Source organism: Varroa jacobsoni, unplaced genomic scaffold, assembly GCF_002532875.2.
Source record: "Varroa jacobsoni isolate VJ856 unplaced genomic scaffold, vjacob_1.0 scaffold_670, whole genome shotgun sequence".
Classification (NCBI taxonomy): domain Eukaryota; kingdom Metazoa; phylum Arthropoda; class Arachnida; order Mesostigmata; family Varroidae; genus Varroa; species Varroa jacobsoni.
Window position 1 is genome coordinate 162,055 of NW_019213572.1, and position 18,304 is coordinate 180,358.

The window sequence follows — 18,304 nt, forward strand, 5'->3', positions numbered from 1 at the left end:
TATCTTGGAGTAATTCTGTTACTCTAGTACGGTAATTCAACTCTGGTACAATCATCCTACGACATGTGTTCTAATAGTCGGAAACATCCAATATATCCTTCGAAGCCTTCACAGTGACCGTATTGTACAATTCCGTAAACCTACTGCAATTTTATTCCAGTTGAATGAATCTTTATGCTGCAATTAATTGCATATGTATTGAGAAAATAACTGACCTCTAGTTCAAAATAACTAGTAATAATAAGTGGTCCTATTAGCTTTATTCAGTTACAGTAAATGCAACCAAAATAATAAATAGAACTCGTAAATCGAAAATTAATTTTCGACCTTTCAGGCTTACCTCACATGGAATATTTTACTTTGTTGATGCTATTCCAACTCTTTCGTTCGAACGCTTTTGTGATCCAGATACTATACAAAATTTGGTCCGCATTTGAAGTAAATTTCCACATCCACATACATTTGGCCACTCGGTTAAAAAAATCGCGCCTCATTGTCAAAGATCACGCCTGCTTAGAAGAGCTTGTAAAATCGGGCAACTTCTTGACGGCTGGTGAACAAATCGCCCGAAAAAACTTATCGCTCAAATAAGCACTATACTTTATAAGAAAACAAGTGCTCGTTTAAAAAAGAATATTTAGGTAATTGCTCAAATCTTTTGCACAGCTCCCCACAGGGAGACCATCTCACAAGAAAGTGATCGCTTTGCTAAACATGTCAGGGTAAATAGATAAAAGCTCGGACAGACCGTTGACGCCTAGTCGCATTTGTTGTACTTAACTTAGTTTACTCATGAATTAGTAGTTGGCAGTTACTTCATTGACAAGCGCTGTATATTTTTCGAACAGGTGCAATAGGTGTTTCGTTTCACCATCTTATTTCACTGATCCTATTAGCTTGATTCAGTTATAGTAAATGCAATCAAGATCAGACCTTACTACATGTTAAATTACTCTGCTATTCCGCTAATATTCGCTAACATGCAATACTCACAAATACCCGGCTATAGCAATTCTACTATAGCAATATAGTAGATATAATATAATATATAGGTTACTCTCCCATTACTCTGCTGAGTAATTGTTGCCTATTGAACTATTCCATTTGTCTTAATTGCCTAATAATGACTGTGACTTATCCTTGACTGGTAATTTGGATTTGTCCCGGGTGCGTTTGCAAATGATCATGTTCATTTCATATATCTGGTATGTTGTTCTCGTACAGGCAAATGATTGCTGACACCAATATGTCAACTGTATTTGTCCTGCTTTGAACCATCCTGTTGCAACACTGCACCTATCTCATAAGTTTGTTCTAATATTAATGGGTCTCTTCGTTATTCGTACATATTAATTGGCCGATTCTTTTCTTCAACTGTTTTCAATGGGTCCAATGTCCTACTGCATGTACGCTTTGTGTTTCGAGTTTTACGTTCAGTATTGCCATCTAGAATTCCAATACGAAACGTGTCTGTCCTCGAATTTGAACCTAGATCACGACCGTCCCTAAGATTAACAGGCAAATACGATTTCAAAATTGCCACTATAAGTTAGAACAATTGATACTTAAACGTCACAAATTAATCCACCCCCCTACAACACCATTCTTGTGTCTCGCTCCTACCCTGTTTGCCCATATCGGTTCATCTGTCTGAAGGTTCCATATTAACATGAAGGCAAAACTACATCGCGAAGATATAAAAAAAACTTTTTTTCAATATTCTCGAGACTTCAAAAAGTCTCAAAAGTAAGCAATTTTCTAGTATAAAGCTTTAGGGTTGTTGAAGAACTCGCCAAAAAAGGTTTATCTAGATCAATGGCCATCTTGGTCTACAACAGAAAGAAACAACCTCTGAAATTAGCACTCAGGCAATCGAATAATCTCACACGCAGCCCACTCCAAGATGAATGTCTGGTGACGTATGAAAAATGTGCCCCAAGGCCATTTGATGTAGTGAAATTACGAACTTATCGTGCGGCCCACAAGACAAAGGACAATGTAACTATAGATGTGAGCAGATCATATTGTGATGTAGGTATACAGAGGGACTGGAATGCAACCCGTGGTCTCAGCTTTGTTTTGCCTGTTCTAGGACTGCTTGGTCTGCGAGATAACAGAAGCAAGTGGAAGCATGCGTGGCAAACGGATTGCTTTTATCGTTCTGTAAAGACAGATTGCTGTACTGACAGTGAAATATCCAAGATTCTAATGAATGCATGTGGGTTTTATTAACGGATGATAATAAACGGCAATGCGCGTCGGCATCCTGGTAAAGGCTGAGACGCTGGCTAGGCTTGTACTATAAGTCAAGTGTTCAATTCTGGAAATTCTTTTACGGAATTACTTCAAAAATGTATTTCCACAGTGAACGAAAAGGGCACTAAGCGGAAGGAACACACAGGACTGCGCAACCACGAGGCCGAGTGTGCGCATTTCGTGGCTTCCACTATAATACAGAGTGTAGGTCGATGGATACTCAATTACATGGTCTAACCACTAACAGATCGAAGTCATGTTCTCTAGTTTAAGGTCAAGGAATAGCTTTATATTGTCATTAAGTTTTCCATCATCAAATCAATGATTATCACCAGTGCGCGGTTGTACACCACTGCAGTAGCCGATGGTAAATACCGTATTTTTCATGAGTTTTAGATCAAGAAATGTCCCTCTAGTCCTCTCAGTTCAAGTTCTCTACTTAGAAGTTATCCCCGCTTGATGTAACATACGTATGCCACCACTGTTTCCAGCCTTCAAAGCACTGTTCAAGATCGCTCGCCGGCACAGACCTCAGCTCAGTTAGTTATACTTATTTTTCTCAACGTGCCGAAACTCTTCCCCTTCAGACCGTTAATTTTGGAGAAAAGAAAGATTTAGTAAATGTAGATAACGGGGCAACACAAATATATCGAGTTTTTGCGAAAAATGCTTTGTAGTAGTGTACTCTGGGCCAATGCATTGTCGTGATAGACAATTCGGGACGCGGTTGGGCCGCAGTTTTCGATTTCTGTGTTGGACAGACTCCATGATCTCCTTAAAAGCGTGACCATGGAACGGGGCAGCATGAAGTCATGATAAACAACTCTTCGACGGTGGAAGAACGCCGTAAGAACCATTTTGGTTTTAGACTTGAATCTTGGCTTTGCTTTTGAATTAGTACTCGTAAGACTGCACTCCAGTCTATTCGTCGTAGCCTTCACGTCTAATTACTTGCAACATGTTCAAGAAAGCTTAGCACTCTTGTTAATGCGAAAAGGTCTTCCTTTCACGGTTCAAGGTTCACGGGCGTTCATCTGCTGCATATTCAGCTTCTTCGACTTTTAAACGATCAATCAAAACGGCCTGACAGAAATCACTTTCTTCTAGTTATAACTAGAATATGGTATAATTAATATATATATTATAATATGCCCTTTATAATTATTATATGGTTGGCAAGCACGTAGCTTATCCATAACCGCTATCGCGGGCCTTCTAGGATAAGAATCGACAAACTTCTATCCCCTTCCGAAACAACCTGTTTACTGGAGTTTTATTTAGTATCTGGTTTTCATAGACAGTCTGCAACGTGTGCACAGATTTTATGGTTCACACAAGCTTACCTAATTCAAGCTTGCAAGATCCTGCAAAGATCGTAGAACGCTTAGTAGACTTACGCAATCTCACCGGGAAACTCAAAATTGTATCAGATTGTTATGAAATATCACCTGTATGAAAAACAGACGTCCCGCTCTTTCTATCAAAATAAAAGAGGATAACAAGCGATCATCCAACTCAAACAACGTATTCATGTCGGAAAAAACTTCATGTAAGTAAAACTTGTACGACCTAATAAGATATCGAGCGTTAACAGAGAAAAAATTCTTAGAAAACTGAGCTAATGGACGCCATTCTTGAAAGGAGCACGCTGACAAGTAAAAAAAAAAAACAGGATAGGACAGCAATAAACACATAGTGAACAGATTTAGAGCTATCATTGTTCGCGACAAAGACAAGTGCAGGCGAAAACAAAGTAATAGGAGAAGGGATCTTTCATGCTACAGTGAAGCTAAATATTCCGCAAGAATATCTAGGCAAACGGCTAACGCCGTAAACAATTGTTGTCCCGTGAAACAAACCTGCAATTCTCAGGAGACATTAAAGAAACCATTGAGCCTTAACTCTCAACCTTGTTTTAATTTAAGCTAGCCTCGCTTGAAAAGCTAACGTTGTTTACACGGGCAATCATGGAACAAACAGCGAGATTATCAAAAGGCATAGAGCGGTCGTGCTAAGATGAATCCTTCAAACTGTGCAGTGGTTAATATATTTTTTTGTATCTAATGTTGTTCGGAATGTTAGCGCTCTCATAGCCTTTAGTACTCAAAATTTTTCAAACTCAATACGTCAAAATTATTCGAAATGCTGACTCAGTAGAAGGGTTTAATCAGCCTTGTGGCTACCTCGACTATTTCTCCGATGAGCACTTTGCAACAAGAACGCGGTAATAATTTGAGCGATTATAATGCTAGTATATAAAATCGCTTGATTTTTTAGTTCTCATTTACTATTTTACCTTGATTTTCAATGCTCACAGACCCCTGCAAAGCGCCGACAACTACAGCTTCAAGAATGAACGGGCGAACTGTCTGCTTCGTGCGTCATTCAGTCAGTCTTGATGCGACGGTTGTTATGTTTCAGCTTGAGATTTGACCAAAGATTAGACTAAACTAAGTTAACTACCTTAGATTATGTACAAAACGCTATATTGTCCCATCTTTGATAACTTAACTGTTTTTTTAAACATGTACTTTTGTATTTCAGCTCTTTCAAGCAGTAATTATCTGTTCAAAGCAATGTATATCTAAGAACCTGAACAGTACCACTAGCCCCTTTTATTCGGAGTTTCCTCTCTCGATGGGAAAAAGAGTGCTTAGCAACGAAGGAACCGTGTTTGTGATGTCTAGAGCTGAAATATTCAATATTGAAACATATTAAAATATAATGAACATGTATAAACAAACGAGATGAAATTTAAGGGCTGCCAATATAAAATTTCGTGTGGGGTTATAAAATCAAACGAGATGATTTGACTAGATTTTATCCAAACCTTATTCGCCTCCCTGAAAATTACTCATTAGCTCAGATTAACAACGTTGGTGACCGTTTTTATTTACACCAACGACTACTTTCCACTAATTTTTTCTAAATTACACTTTTTTCGCTATTAAATTTCAAGAAAATACCCATAATTAACAATGTAAAGGTTGCCAAACCTAACGCAATACTTCAATGATCGATACGTTTTCAAATCCAAAGCTCCGTAGCGAATCTCAATACAATCCACTTTTATTTAGAGCCAATGACAAAGAATTGGTAGCTTACCTAAAAAAAGGATCTGCGGGCCGGCACAAGAGAGGGAACCTTGTAAACCTATGTCCTACTTGATCCTAGGTGATCCGCGATGCAATCAGCACAAAATACGGCTTTTCAGTCAAAAACCCCGGTGCTTGCAAAGGTTTCGTGAGGGATGCGTTGCACCAACGATCAAACTTATCCCTAGATGTTTCTATGGTAACTGATACTCCTGAGGAGAGAAAATGTCGCCCTTCAAACAACATCTGATATGATTTTTATTTCAAATTAATGTTAAATAACAAATAATATATATTTTTCTAATATTAAACCAAAAACTAAATGACAACCAATATAAAGATACGCTTTTGAGTTAATATGCTCACCGTGACTCGAATATCACCGGTTTTTCGAATTTTTTAAACTATTCGTACTAACTACGAAGTAACTAACTATTATACATGGATCATTTTTTGCTCAATTACGGGACAGAGTCCGAAGAGGTATATCGTTTCAAAGAAATGAACAACATCCTCAAAGTAAGTTGTTTTTCTTTTAAGAAATGACTTATTAATTTGAAAGAACCTGGCAATTACGCAGCATTTTATGCCCATTGTTTTTAACTATGAGCAATATACGATATCAAGGATGCATCAAATCCCGATAGGTTTGGCTGCCTCATAATAGAACGTATAGATGAAAACTTCACACAAAAACTCCAGTCGTTTTACGATTTGTCCTTGGAAAAAACTGAGTGCGCGAAAACGATATATCTCAACCGAAGCTAGCACAGCTATGATCAAAAAGATCTAATGACTTACTTCAAAGCATCGAAAGTCAGTCACGGGGTGTGAAAAATCGAATCGAGCGCACTACACTACGTACGTTTTTTCAGAGGATACGACAACGTCATTCGAAGGAAGTCCCACTCTGGAACTCTGCTCAACTGTGATATAACGGGCCCTTCTACCAGATTTTAACGGATGAGGAACTGATTCCCGTTCTTAGATACGCCCATTCAGACGGCACTGTCCGGGCTATGCACAATCAGAAAAACATTGCATGTGATTCTTGTGCGATGAACAATGAAAGCATTTTTAAGGACATGTTTTATACACTAGCAAAACCAGCGTCTGAAGGAGACCAACTTTAAGGCTGGATATAGCACTCACCTTCATTTCAAAATTTCTAAAATACCAGCAAGATATCGTTGCCCTCCTCTATCGATTTACAGAATTGGCTTTCGCCTACCATCTTTCCGACTGGTCCTAGTGCGGTTATTTAGCAGGGAGTGGTTAAGGTAAGAGATCAATACGAGCTGTCTGAAAGAATCAAATCGAAGGAAGCATATGACTATTCACTGCGTTCTTTATAGCTCGGGATTTCCGCTGGGAGGAGATAAACTTACGTTAAGATTTAAGCCTAGACCATCCTGGTTTTTCTTCGATTAGTAGATAAATTCGTTGCTTTGCGCCGCCATGGACATATCAGTATCCCAATGTTTCGAGTTTCACGTCCGGTATCGTTGTTAACCACACATCTACACTTTTCCATTACCCTTCAGCTTTTTGTAACCACCTATAATAAGTTAAACCTTTTTTTCGTATTACGTTTTAACAAACAAAAATAGATTAAAACATAATGGTGATAATAATAATAATAATGGCAAAACAGTTTGAAAAAAGCCAGTGAGAAAGCATATAAAGGATTCCAATACTCAATCAATTTTTCTCGAAATGCGCGTTACCGGATAAATTCTAACAGGAGCTTCACTTCAACCCAGTGACTAATGGGAACGATGTATGCAAACAGTCAAACGATCATTCGAAAGATCAACTTACTTACAGCAGTACTAACCCACGTGCCGTCTTCGAAGGACGAGTTTAAAATTTTTTCCTATCTAATTTAATTTCCGGTTATCTTACCTGACACGTTTCACGAGATTAAAGAAACTCGATAGGAGAAAATCACGCTAATACATTCGAAGCGTTAACAATTGCAGCAGTCCTATCTAGGGTATTTGGCATAATGATACTCTAGGGTGTCGTAGCACCGCAAAGCGCCATAGCCTCTTTTGAGTAATAGGGGTATGGTACTCAGGAACTTGACGACGCCCTAGTGCGCTTCCTACATCTAACTGTAAGTCAATGACGAGTAAGATTTATTTTACTGCTATTTTATCAGGTTTCAATCCGACCGTGTGAATGCAGAAGTTGACGCTTTTAGAAGGGGACAAGTTGCTCAATAGGTATTTGATGGTGGTGCACTCGAACAATACATTCCGCTCCATGTCTATGCAGTAACGATAGCCAACTCGACTCGTGAGAGCAACAGGGCCAAAGTTAGCTAGGCAGAAAGAACAATTGGGAATAAAGGGACAAGTGAGCAAGAGAGCCGCATCCCTCTATGGCCTGCATCTTGCATAGAGAGTTTGCAAAGTACGATATTGGACCTAGTAGAAAAGCTAGAATTTTGCAACAAGCGTTGACAGTATTAAACTTGCTGCAGGCTTATGCGATGTAGTTACAAAACGATAGCAGAAGCATCTAATACTTGACCCTGTTTCTTGACACTGTAAGTTGCTATACGTTGATATTGTAACGAGATATAGCATAGCCAACGTTATTCTCAGGGCTGAATCGTCAGATTCAGCAGACACCATCGTACGATTTCGTGTTCGCCTGACTAAATAAGGCTTTTCCTACATTTCTCAGATCTAGTCTATATCATCATATGCAACGGTCAATCGACGTTGACAAAAAATCACATATAACGCAGTGAACGATGAATGCAGCAGACAAAAATACCCTAAAAAATGAAGGGCTTTTAAACGACGGCATGGACTAGCAATAAGGACCAGTTCCCGTTTTTATTATAAAATGAACTGAAGCGCTGTCCTGACTATTCGATTGATGCATTTACATTTCTCACTCATTCCGTTGGGGTAAAAACTGTTTTGAGTAGTTACGTACCGGTACGTGGAAGTAAGATATTAGGGCGTTCAGTGTGAAATGCAAAAAAGAAGATCTAAAAATTACGCTATTTTATTCCTCCGCGAAATACGTTTAGTTTAAGACTATTCAGATATCATCACTCGAGATTTTAACAGGTGAATTGCAATGGGCTATAAAACATCAAGAAGATCCAAATGAGTTACGATTTTCAATTTTATAATTACAGCCAATAATTTGATGTCTGTTCAATGGTGGACGACTTCATCATGAGATCTGATTCGCTGACCACTGACAACACAGTTGTGTTGTCAGTAACTGATGGCGATAGGAAACTTCCCATTGACCAGTCACCAGTCATTATTCAGCAGAGACGAACGACTTATATGCGCGACTACGTTCGGCTTCATACTGCAAGAATCACTCTCGGTCATGTGCCATACTCGCCAAGCGTTGCTTTCACCAACCAGCATTTTTTTAGATCTCGACGACTCAATAAGAGAATTATTCAAACCTCAATATTACGTCGATATGATCTTTTGGAACTTCTTAGACTCCCGTATTCCAGTTCGTAGCAGTGGAATAAAATAAGTTACTAATAAAATGACAGCAAGTCATTTTATTAGTAACTTATTTATATTCATAAAGACAAGTAAACGGCCTATAAGTTAATGGTTTGAATTTACGCCCGGTATTACCGTAATTAGACAACATAATTATGCATTACATAATTCCAATAAAACTAAAAGAATTTCGTTTGCGAAAACTTCACTCTATTGGGTTTGTCCTGTTCTTTATTAATAACTGTACCACAATATTGATTCTAGTGGTAAGGCTAAAGGCAGTACCGGACGTAAAACTGAAACGTACATTTATGTAGTAAAGTCGAGATAAGAAAAGGTATCTGCGCAATATTAGTGCCAAAAATTAGATTTCGCTGGCTCGTTTAGAGAACTAAATTGCAACCGAGCTTATCAAAGTCCTGTTTCAGTTTTGCGGAGAGCGGACGTGGCCCACCTACGCTCCCGACAATTGGTGTAGTTGAAATGAACATAACAGCTTAATGATTCAGTCGAGATACAAAGCGCAGAGCTCGGTGGTTAGTCCTTATATTCCGTTAATTTGATAATTTTTTGCATCGTAGTGGTAGGCAGGCAGGCAGGCAGTCTGAGCCAAATGCTAGCTTTAACGCAAGGTGTGCTCAAACATATCCGCAAATTGCTATTTTACTCTTACCACTACACACAGAAGGATTAAAGACATTGTTCTTGGATAGTCGTTTTTTTGCTTTGTAGTAGTGCAACCTAAAGCCTTGTTGAAAACGGGCCCATTTGAAAATGTGATGGGCTAGGTCACGTGCTTGGTCACGGGGAATAGTTTTCAATGCGGCGAACCAACTATAACGGCACTCGTGTCCTGATGGATGGATCAGCGCATGAAAAGCAGGTTTGCCTGAGTCTTGCAACCTGCAGATCGACGAAGGCACAGTCAGTCGGAAAATCCCAGGCCTTGCCAGACCTGAGACGAGTATAGAGGGCTCTGTAGTAGAGAAGATCGAGAGTGGCTGAGAGTAATTTGCGATGTTTGATTATCAAAGTTTAGATCAAAACCCCGTTAGTAAGAAGGAGAGGCTGTCTTCGGGCTTTAAAAGCCAGTCACAGAAATGGCCAAATTAGCATTTAAACAGAAAGGACAAAAACGGCTCCTATCTGCGCAACAACTTGAACGGCTAGGTGAAAGAAATGGCGTGGGAAGGTAAGCAGGAGTTGCGAACTGGCTGCTAAGGTGACGTTGGAAAAACCAACAGAGCAACGTGTATGCTCGAGGGAAAAACAGGTCTGGATGTTTAAACTTCGTTTGATGCCATCAGGCGCCCCATGGACACCAAGCAGTTTTTGGGTTGAGATAAACCAATGCAGCTTGGACGAGAAGCACAAGTTTTTGCTAGATTAGAGGTGGCTTGAAGAAGCCTATAGAGTTATAAGATTGTCGGAGCTTAACTTACGTACCGATATATACTTATGGGATACTGCCAGCACCTACAAGGGGTGTAGGTGCTGACTGTTAACGAAGAAAATCAAAAAGACAATCTGGTCTAGACACCCACGGCCATTCAGTACAACGGGTCAAGGGGAATGTCGGTGAGACTCATAAGAAAACCTATAATCCATATCATACAGGAAGCAAGTAAAAATGGGACTATCATCTTTAAAATGGAAGTAGTTTCAGTCCGTTTGAGCCAACAAGCCTCACTAAGCAAGATTGAAAACCTTTTCAGCGAAATCTTCACCTCAATAGGCCGTCTACTCAAGTATACACCTGAAGACCCACCACCGAATAGAGGAAACTACGAGATTCTCAGGAAGACTGTTGATATTAAAGCTTTCAGGATGCAATTAATGATCATAGACAGCAACATTAAGAAGGCATCCGATACTACCTTGAAATCTATAATACTGAGAAACTGCGATAAAAATACATTCCTTGCGAGAGAATACATCCCTTGTCTACGAGAAACTTCAGTGAGTTGTGTGCGTTGTAACACAAGGTAAAGCATACAGGGATTAAGGTTTTACGGAACGAGGACGTTAAGATCAATGTAAAAAGGCGTGTACAAGGGCACCCAAGGCTTTTGTAAACGATGCTGAAGGAAAATAGAGCGAAAATTGGTCGACGTTATCTGAAACCTTCTCGAAGAGACCTCTGCAAAGACGGGTTGGGCCATCGAAAACATCTACGATCTTTTGTAAAGCCTTCAACAAAGAATGTTCAACGCGAAACTACCACTTCTTTGCTATTCGAAGCATGTGCAATGGATAAAAACTTTGAAGACAACGGCATTTGTAAGGGCTCGTTGCATAAACTCTCGTTTGGGATTGCTTCTGCCTGGTTCAGCTTAGTACAAGTTCAAGCCCGATATGAACAGCATGGACTGAGCGCAACACTCCTTCACAGGGGAGGCTGCCGTAACAAGTGTTACTTTTCGCAAGAGAATATTTTTCAAAAGGGCCACAAAAAACTGTGTGCGTTCATCCGGAAAGCGCAATTTCTGCTATGGCGCGAAGTTAAATATCACAACTAATGTCCTTGGTCAACACGCTAATGGCTAATCCCGCCAACGATTCGACTGTAAGTGCGCTGGTATATCACATAGTCAAATGCAAGCGTTGCAAAGGCCATGAAGGGGTTAACCCGTTTTGAAGGAAAACGTCAGCCTATATCCAGTACCAATACTGGTTTTTCTCATATTCAGTTGGTTTTACTGGATTGGTGGTATATTTAATTTAGTGATATAGAAACTTATACCCTAAATTTCTATGCCACTAAATTAAATAGGATCAAGTAGTAAGTATCTGCTACACGAAATGGAATCAGACACGGACCTACAAATTGATAAAAACCAAACCAGATATCAGACGTCTCTAGATGTCTACGGCAATATATTCTTTGAACAAATTAAACTGCTATCCTATAATCCCTACCTAAATTCCCCTATCCCCCTACTTGCCCTTCCAAGATACGCCTTGTTTTCTGTGAAAATATATGTTACCTTTCAAAAAATATGTAATCAGAGAAAGGTGGAGAACGATTACACTGATGAAGTGAAAAAAACAAAAACTGAGAAGTTAAGCTTAGGATGCAAAATTTAACATGTCGACTGATACGTTAATTAACAGCCACACTGTTTAAATACACAGTTAAATTAGCACACACTCTGATCAGAACGCATTTCTCAATGTGGACACGACAGCTTAAAAGGCAGAATAATAGCAGCTGAAAGCGACTTCAGTACTACAACGCAAAAGTTAGAGTAAACCTTTTATAATTGCTCTGTTATAATAAGAACCATTTCTGCCAATTTCAGCAGTATGCAATTCTAGCAGTATGAAAACTCATGGTTCCAACAAGGTAGAATGTAGCTGCCGCGATGGGTAGTCATACGTATAGTACTACTAGAAAGAAACGGTCTGAGTACAAATATATCTATTTGTTTTTCTCTAAACCATAGACAAGATACGCGACGTAGAGATTCAACTTCTAGATGCTTTATGAGCGTTTTGGGATAAGATCGTGTGTGCACCAGCAATTCTTTAAAGAGTACTTGTTAAAATACTTTAAGTAACGAGGGGTATAGCAAGCCCTAAGAGAAAACTAGTCTTGCTGCGCGGAATAAATATACAAAAGAAATTGAAATATGAAAATCCTCAAATCAAGTTATTTGAAATGACTCTTGTAGCTGGGGTGCTATCTGCAGAGAAGTATGTTAAACTGAAGAACTTGCCTATCGCAGTGTTGATTCACACAAACGAAAACTTGGATGAAATTTTAGGTTACGAAGTACAAGAACGCTCTGAGAGTACGCGTTGCCTTAACTATGACGGTGCGTTTGCGGACAGAACTATTTCACTTACACAAAAACTAAAACTACATAAAGATCTCTGCCCATCTTCCACGCAATGTATCGATCACAAACTTCCATATAATGCTTGAAGCTGTAAGTACGGATCTGCTCCCAACATATGGGGAAACCGATGTCATCCGCCGCAGCTTTCGGATCCAGTTAAAACACAGGCGGTTTCAGCAAAGGTGCCACACACCCCCCTTCGATAGTAACGCGAAACGAAAGGAAAATTATTAACGCTACAGTGGATTGTAGTTCGCAGCTAATTATCACAGTCGTCTTAATTTATTATAAGGTATTATTTATTATTTTATTTGGTAAGAATAATTCTCACGGGAGAGAGATGTTCCGATTTGCCTACACCAAAGCTCCGATAATACTGAAAAATAAAGCTTGATGCAAGTAGAATGCAACCTAATCAAAGGCGACCTACGCTACGAAGAATGCCCTTCGTCTTTAACACTTGCTTCACACTTAAATGCAAAACAGAGCACAAAAGCTGAAAAGCAAAGTGGGTCTTCAGGGTATTCAATTCAAAAACACGTTTTCTATGCCCAGCAAAAGATCGCGTGGAATTCGATCAGTTTGACCTGCCTTAAATTCAATGCACTTCGTAATGCGCTAAATATCACTGAACGTCAGCAGAAATCTTTACGTAAAGACGTCCTTAACGGAATACAAGCATGATCTGTTGGTCCATTCTTTATGCATTTTATTTCTGTATGCTTTATTTCAGCACTAAAAAAGCCCCAATGAAAACCTTAGCGTACAACAGACTATTCACTAAGAGGAGTATTAATCTTGAAGGCTTTTTGGAATACCTAACGATGGCGCCAAACGTGAAACTTGAGCCCTTTCGTTATCATCTTGGACGTTGAACAACAAATTGAATTTTGAAGCCTTTCTACGAGCTCTGCAGTCTATTTAAGAACCGGTTATCCAACAGATGACTATCAACACTCTAGCCATTTATAGCAACAATATTCACCAGGAACAGATCTAGAATAACTACAGTTAGTATTAAAAAATTATGAAACCACGACAAATGCTCTCTTCAGCGATCTGTTTGCCTTCTGACACCATGCGAAGAGATAAACATTTGCTGCGCTGTGACAGCATGTTAAACCTATGCTCAATAACAAGGCAGCAAAGTCAGCCCCGCGGGCCAAAGCAAGCTTAATAGTCTTTAAACAAGATGGTACAGCTTGAAAGAGTTGGCCTATCAACAAGCAATCAAAAATCTAAATAACAATAACTACTTTCAATGTCAATGTCACGAAGATTAAAACATGGCATTCGATGAATCGCAAATATTAAATGGCTTTCATGGACACGTGAAATAGTCAAACCAGGACACGTTGCGTTAAGACGTCTTGAAAAGAATCCTAATACGCGTGTAGATCTGCATTCTGCTATGAAGAAATTTACAATCTTTAGAGACGCTCTAGGAGGCGTAGAAAAGTCCGCACCGGAATCCGGTGTCAACCTCGTTGTGAGAAATAAGGCTACGAAATCTTCAAAGAATTTGCTGTTTTCAGCAGACTTCACAATTTGAACAGTAAAACAAACACTCGTCCAAGGCACAAGTAATCTCTTTTTGAACTTTCGCAGCACGAAGCACCGGTGAAGAACGCAATACAAATCTACGAATTTGACTACAGCGGGCAATATACATGTAGTTAAAACGCGTACACATGGCCCTGAAGATAAATGGCAAGAAATTTATGTTGCTGCCGCTGGATTATGTAATACAATTTATAGATGCAGCTGATATATCGTGCATGTGAATTCCATTAAATTAGAAGTCAGAAATCTTCCAAAGGGTAACGCGACTAGGTCGCTAAGATCACGGTTTTTCCAAAAATCACACATTGACCCAAGACATCCGAAGCTCTTAGAGGTACTTATTGGTGTATCACCAAGTCCTCGAATACCCATTGCAAACATAGTGAGCCACTGTTGATACAGTTTCGTTTGGTAGCTATGCATTCACAGCTCTTTGCATCTAGAGCTACAATTTTATACGTTCCGCGCGTCTCGTGCAATCTATTACGAGTGCTTTTGAAGCGTATGATAGAATAGCAAAAGACAAGTATTCCATTTCTATTTTACAAAGGTAACACCGTATGTTCACTTACGGTTGACCAATGCGCATTTTTTCGAAGAGTTGTTAGTCTACGAAGTAATGCATTCGGAGATTGATGTAGAGGAAGCGGAATTTACGAGCAGGTATGATCTCAAATAGCTTCAGGTCTTCTTGAGAACGCCATTATACCCTTGATGCTTTGGGTTATGCCCATTGTACTCTTGAGTTTTGAGCAGAAAAATCTGATTAAAATTTTAGACATGAAGCTAGTTATTTAGGTTGAGGAAAACGAAAAGATGTTTCATTCAGTGTTCGATCTGACTGGAATGAGGTGAAGTGAGTTGGTGCTCAACCCAGAAGTTATGGCACATCGTCGGCGCGCTATAAAATCCTGTCTGTTGCACTTCACACGCAATGTAAATTCACAAAAGGACCTATAATAATGCAAAATACATAAACATATAGGCCTCTCTATTACTTAATACGACGATTTTCAACAACTAATAATAGCGGAAATGAAAAGATCTTCACATCTATGAGACTGAGGCAGTCGCGCAAACGGGGCACCTTTAGTATCACTTTTTTTTCGAGTTTATAGCACGATAATTTCTTAAACATACGATCATTTTTCGGCATTAAAAATATTCCTTATTGTAATTTGTATAAAAAATTAGGGCTAGTATATGTTAGATGACCAAACGACATCACCCGTTTATCCAAAAGAAAAGTCAAAAACTGTAAGATTGATACATAAGCTTTGTTTGTTAAAAAGTTCAAAGGTCCAGAAAGTACGGTTCTCTTGATACCTTTCTAACTTGGATAACATGCATTAACATGCATAACATGAATAACATGCAAGTTAGGATCAGTTTCAAGCTTCAGTGCTCAGCTTTAGCTTTAACTTCTGCGGAAGTGTTTGGATAATTGATGACCAATGTTTTCCTTCCAACTTATTGTAACTGCTTCGTTTAGGCCATGTTGGGCAAATATTTTTATTTTTTTAGCGACAATAAAATATTACGTTCTATTTGGTCTCAAACTTTTACAATATACGAAATTGAATACAGGGTCCAATTAAATACAGGGCTTAACTTCCTAGACAGCCGTCTGAGACGCTGGTTACTGCATGCTATTCAAATACTGAAAATTTCATGTTGGGAGCCAGCCTTCGATACTAAGCGTGACCAACGAAGGCCAAGCACGGCTCGAATTGCTTTACTCTGAACGATGCGGTTTCTTCCAGGTTCTGTGTCAGATTGGACTATGGTGACATTGCAAAAAAAAGTTACCACTATATAGGCAGGGCAACAATGTCTTGACGTTCATTCTCTACGCGTAGCTTGGGTAATCTTCCTGGAACGGTCGACTCAAAGCCTCTGCACAATAAAATCTAGGAGTGAGTTATCCAAGAAAGATTTACTGCTATAAATAATATCATTTGACTGAGTCCACCGGAAGACAATACGTTACATCTTAGCTGAAGCGAAAAATATGTCCGTAACATCTAGGTTATTACTCATTTTGATAACTGCTCGTGCGTTTTTGTTGGCTCAAAACAAATGTGACATGCCATCGTGAAAGACAAATATTGTGAAACAACGTGTTTACTGTTAGGGAAAAATAGAACGACCTAAACAAAAGGATCCTTTTCTATCTGTACTTGCTTAGTCGTAGTAGTCGTAAATAGTAAAAATAAGGCGAAATCCATTTGCAGAAACCGTCATATATATGAAAAACAGGACATTATGTCGAAACTAATCAATAACCTTTTTTCAATAATATGTTTCCTAAATCATAAAAGATATTTCTACAAAATCCTTTGCACTTCTTTGGTAGGTTTCTCGCGTTAAAAAAATATGGAAGAATCCAATTTAAGTTTGGTTTAATAATTTCTTTTAGCACTTCGTCTATGAACATCGATACGAAATTATGATTTGCCAAATGTCTTAACCATAATATTGAACGTACACACTCTATGGGAAACATTCTATGGGAAATTCTATGGGAAAACACCAAGGCCTTTACTGACAACAGACCTAATGGGCAAACTGCGTTTCAGGGAAAAATGAACAGGGAAAAACAAATTCGCCGAACGCAACCACTTGGAGCTTCCAATGGCAGCCGTAGAGGCAGTCTCATATGCCTTACAGCCATTACTCAGTGCGTAAAAATGCGGCGCAGCGAGTTAATGCAACTAAATAAATGAAGTGTTGGAGTCCCAACTGCGCAGCAGAGCTCTTAGCTCTGCAAAAAGTAAGGTGGAACATGTGCCCGGTCCTTCGAGATGATATAAATACATAGACGTAATCGCGTGAACTACAATACTGAGGACGTTGTGCTTATAAATATAAACATATATTTTGAGACAAAGTCACATAGAGACTACACTTTAGAGATATCGGCCACTGAGAACATTCGGAATTTCCGGTTGCATGTCTTAGCCACTAAACCACTACTATGTATGTTATAATTCCTAAGTCTGATAAGCGTATTATATATTAAATATAAGATCCCTAAATCCAAAGGGAGGCTACGCTACTATAGCTCGCCGAATCAGTACATTGTTTTCACTTTCTATTATTTAAGTGCTTCCTACCCTTACGGGGTATTTGTTTTCTATATTCAGGCACGATATATATATATATATATATATATATGATGTTAGTAAATTGTAGATTTGTAAGATACCGATATGTTACTAATATATTTCCACTTAATCCAGTACTGTCGGCAAACTTGTAAGTCTCGGCTTGAACTTGACTCAAAGCCTCTCTTGTGTCAAAGCAACATAACCTGAGCACTCGAAAACTGTGATCCGTGATCCATTCTCAGTTGTACACCGATTAGTTAATACAGTAAATACTTAAACCAGTCATGTGTCTGCGCCACAAATTCTCACAGTTAACTTCGGTAAGTCTTTCACAATAATTATAATCCAAAGCTTTACGCTAGCCAAAGTGTTAAATAAAAGGGCCGATGGAATACATTCCGACCCCCCCCCCCCCCCCCCCTCCGCCGAAATAACGACACAGCTTTCAGCTTTCTTTCGGGAAACTCTCGTATGTGACTGTGCCATGAAATTATCGTCACCAACTGGTCTCCGAAATGCCAGTACGTCCGGATCGGTCCCTTTCGTAAAATATCTTTTTTACGAAGATTTACTGAGGAAAAATTGTCATTGAAAACAAATTCGACACCGAAACGACTTTTAGATAGGATCCCCATAGTTCACATCTTTTCTTACCGTTTGTTATACTTTAGTGCGTAACGTATTCGCTTGCTAATTTTAGGAACACGTAATGGCCTAGGTTCGAATACAACAATGGACATACGAGTCGACGTGCACGGAGAGTGCCTAACGGACGTAAATCTTGAAACATTACTCCGCGGGCTTGAAAGCCATTGTCCCTCTATCCAGATTCTTAATTGTCATAAACGCAAGTTCCAACAAGTAATGGGCATCGACGATGGCCCTGCCTCGATACTTCAGCTCTGAAAAGCTGCTGGCACTGTTCGTGAACTGCTGTCTGTATT

General features: G+C 39.2%; 1 protein-coding gene across 6 annotated transcripts in view; it reads right to left on the reverse strand.

Moving 5' to 3' along the window:
* LOC111262518 (uncharacterized) overlaps nt 1-18,304 on the reverse strand; it is a 114,723-nt gene that overhangs the window by 81,208 nt on the left and 15,211 nt on the right. Inside the window, exon 3 of one of the 6 annotated variants that reach the window (XM_086969173.1) lies at nt 6,740-6,909. The exons of 4 other annotated variants lie outside the window; for them this stretch is intronic. The gene's annotated coding sequence lies outside the window, so the exon portion shown is untranslated. Of the gene's footprint in view, nt 1-5,361; nt 5,694-6,739; nt 6,910-18,304 lie in introns of those variants that run through there. One more of the 6 variants, XM_086969174.1, reaches the window with a different exon arrangement.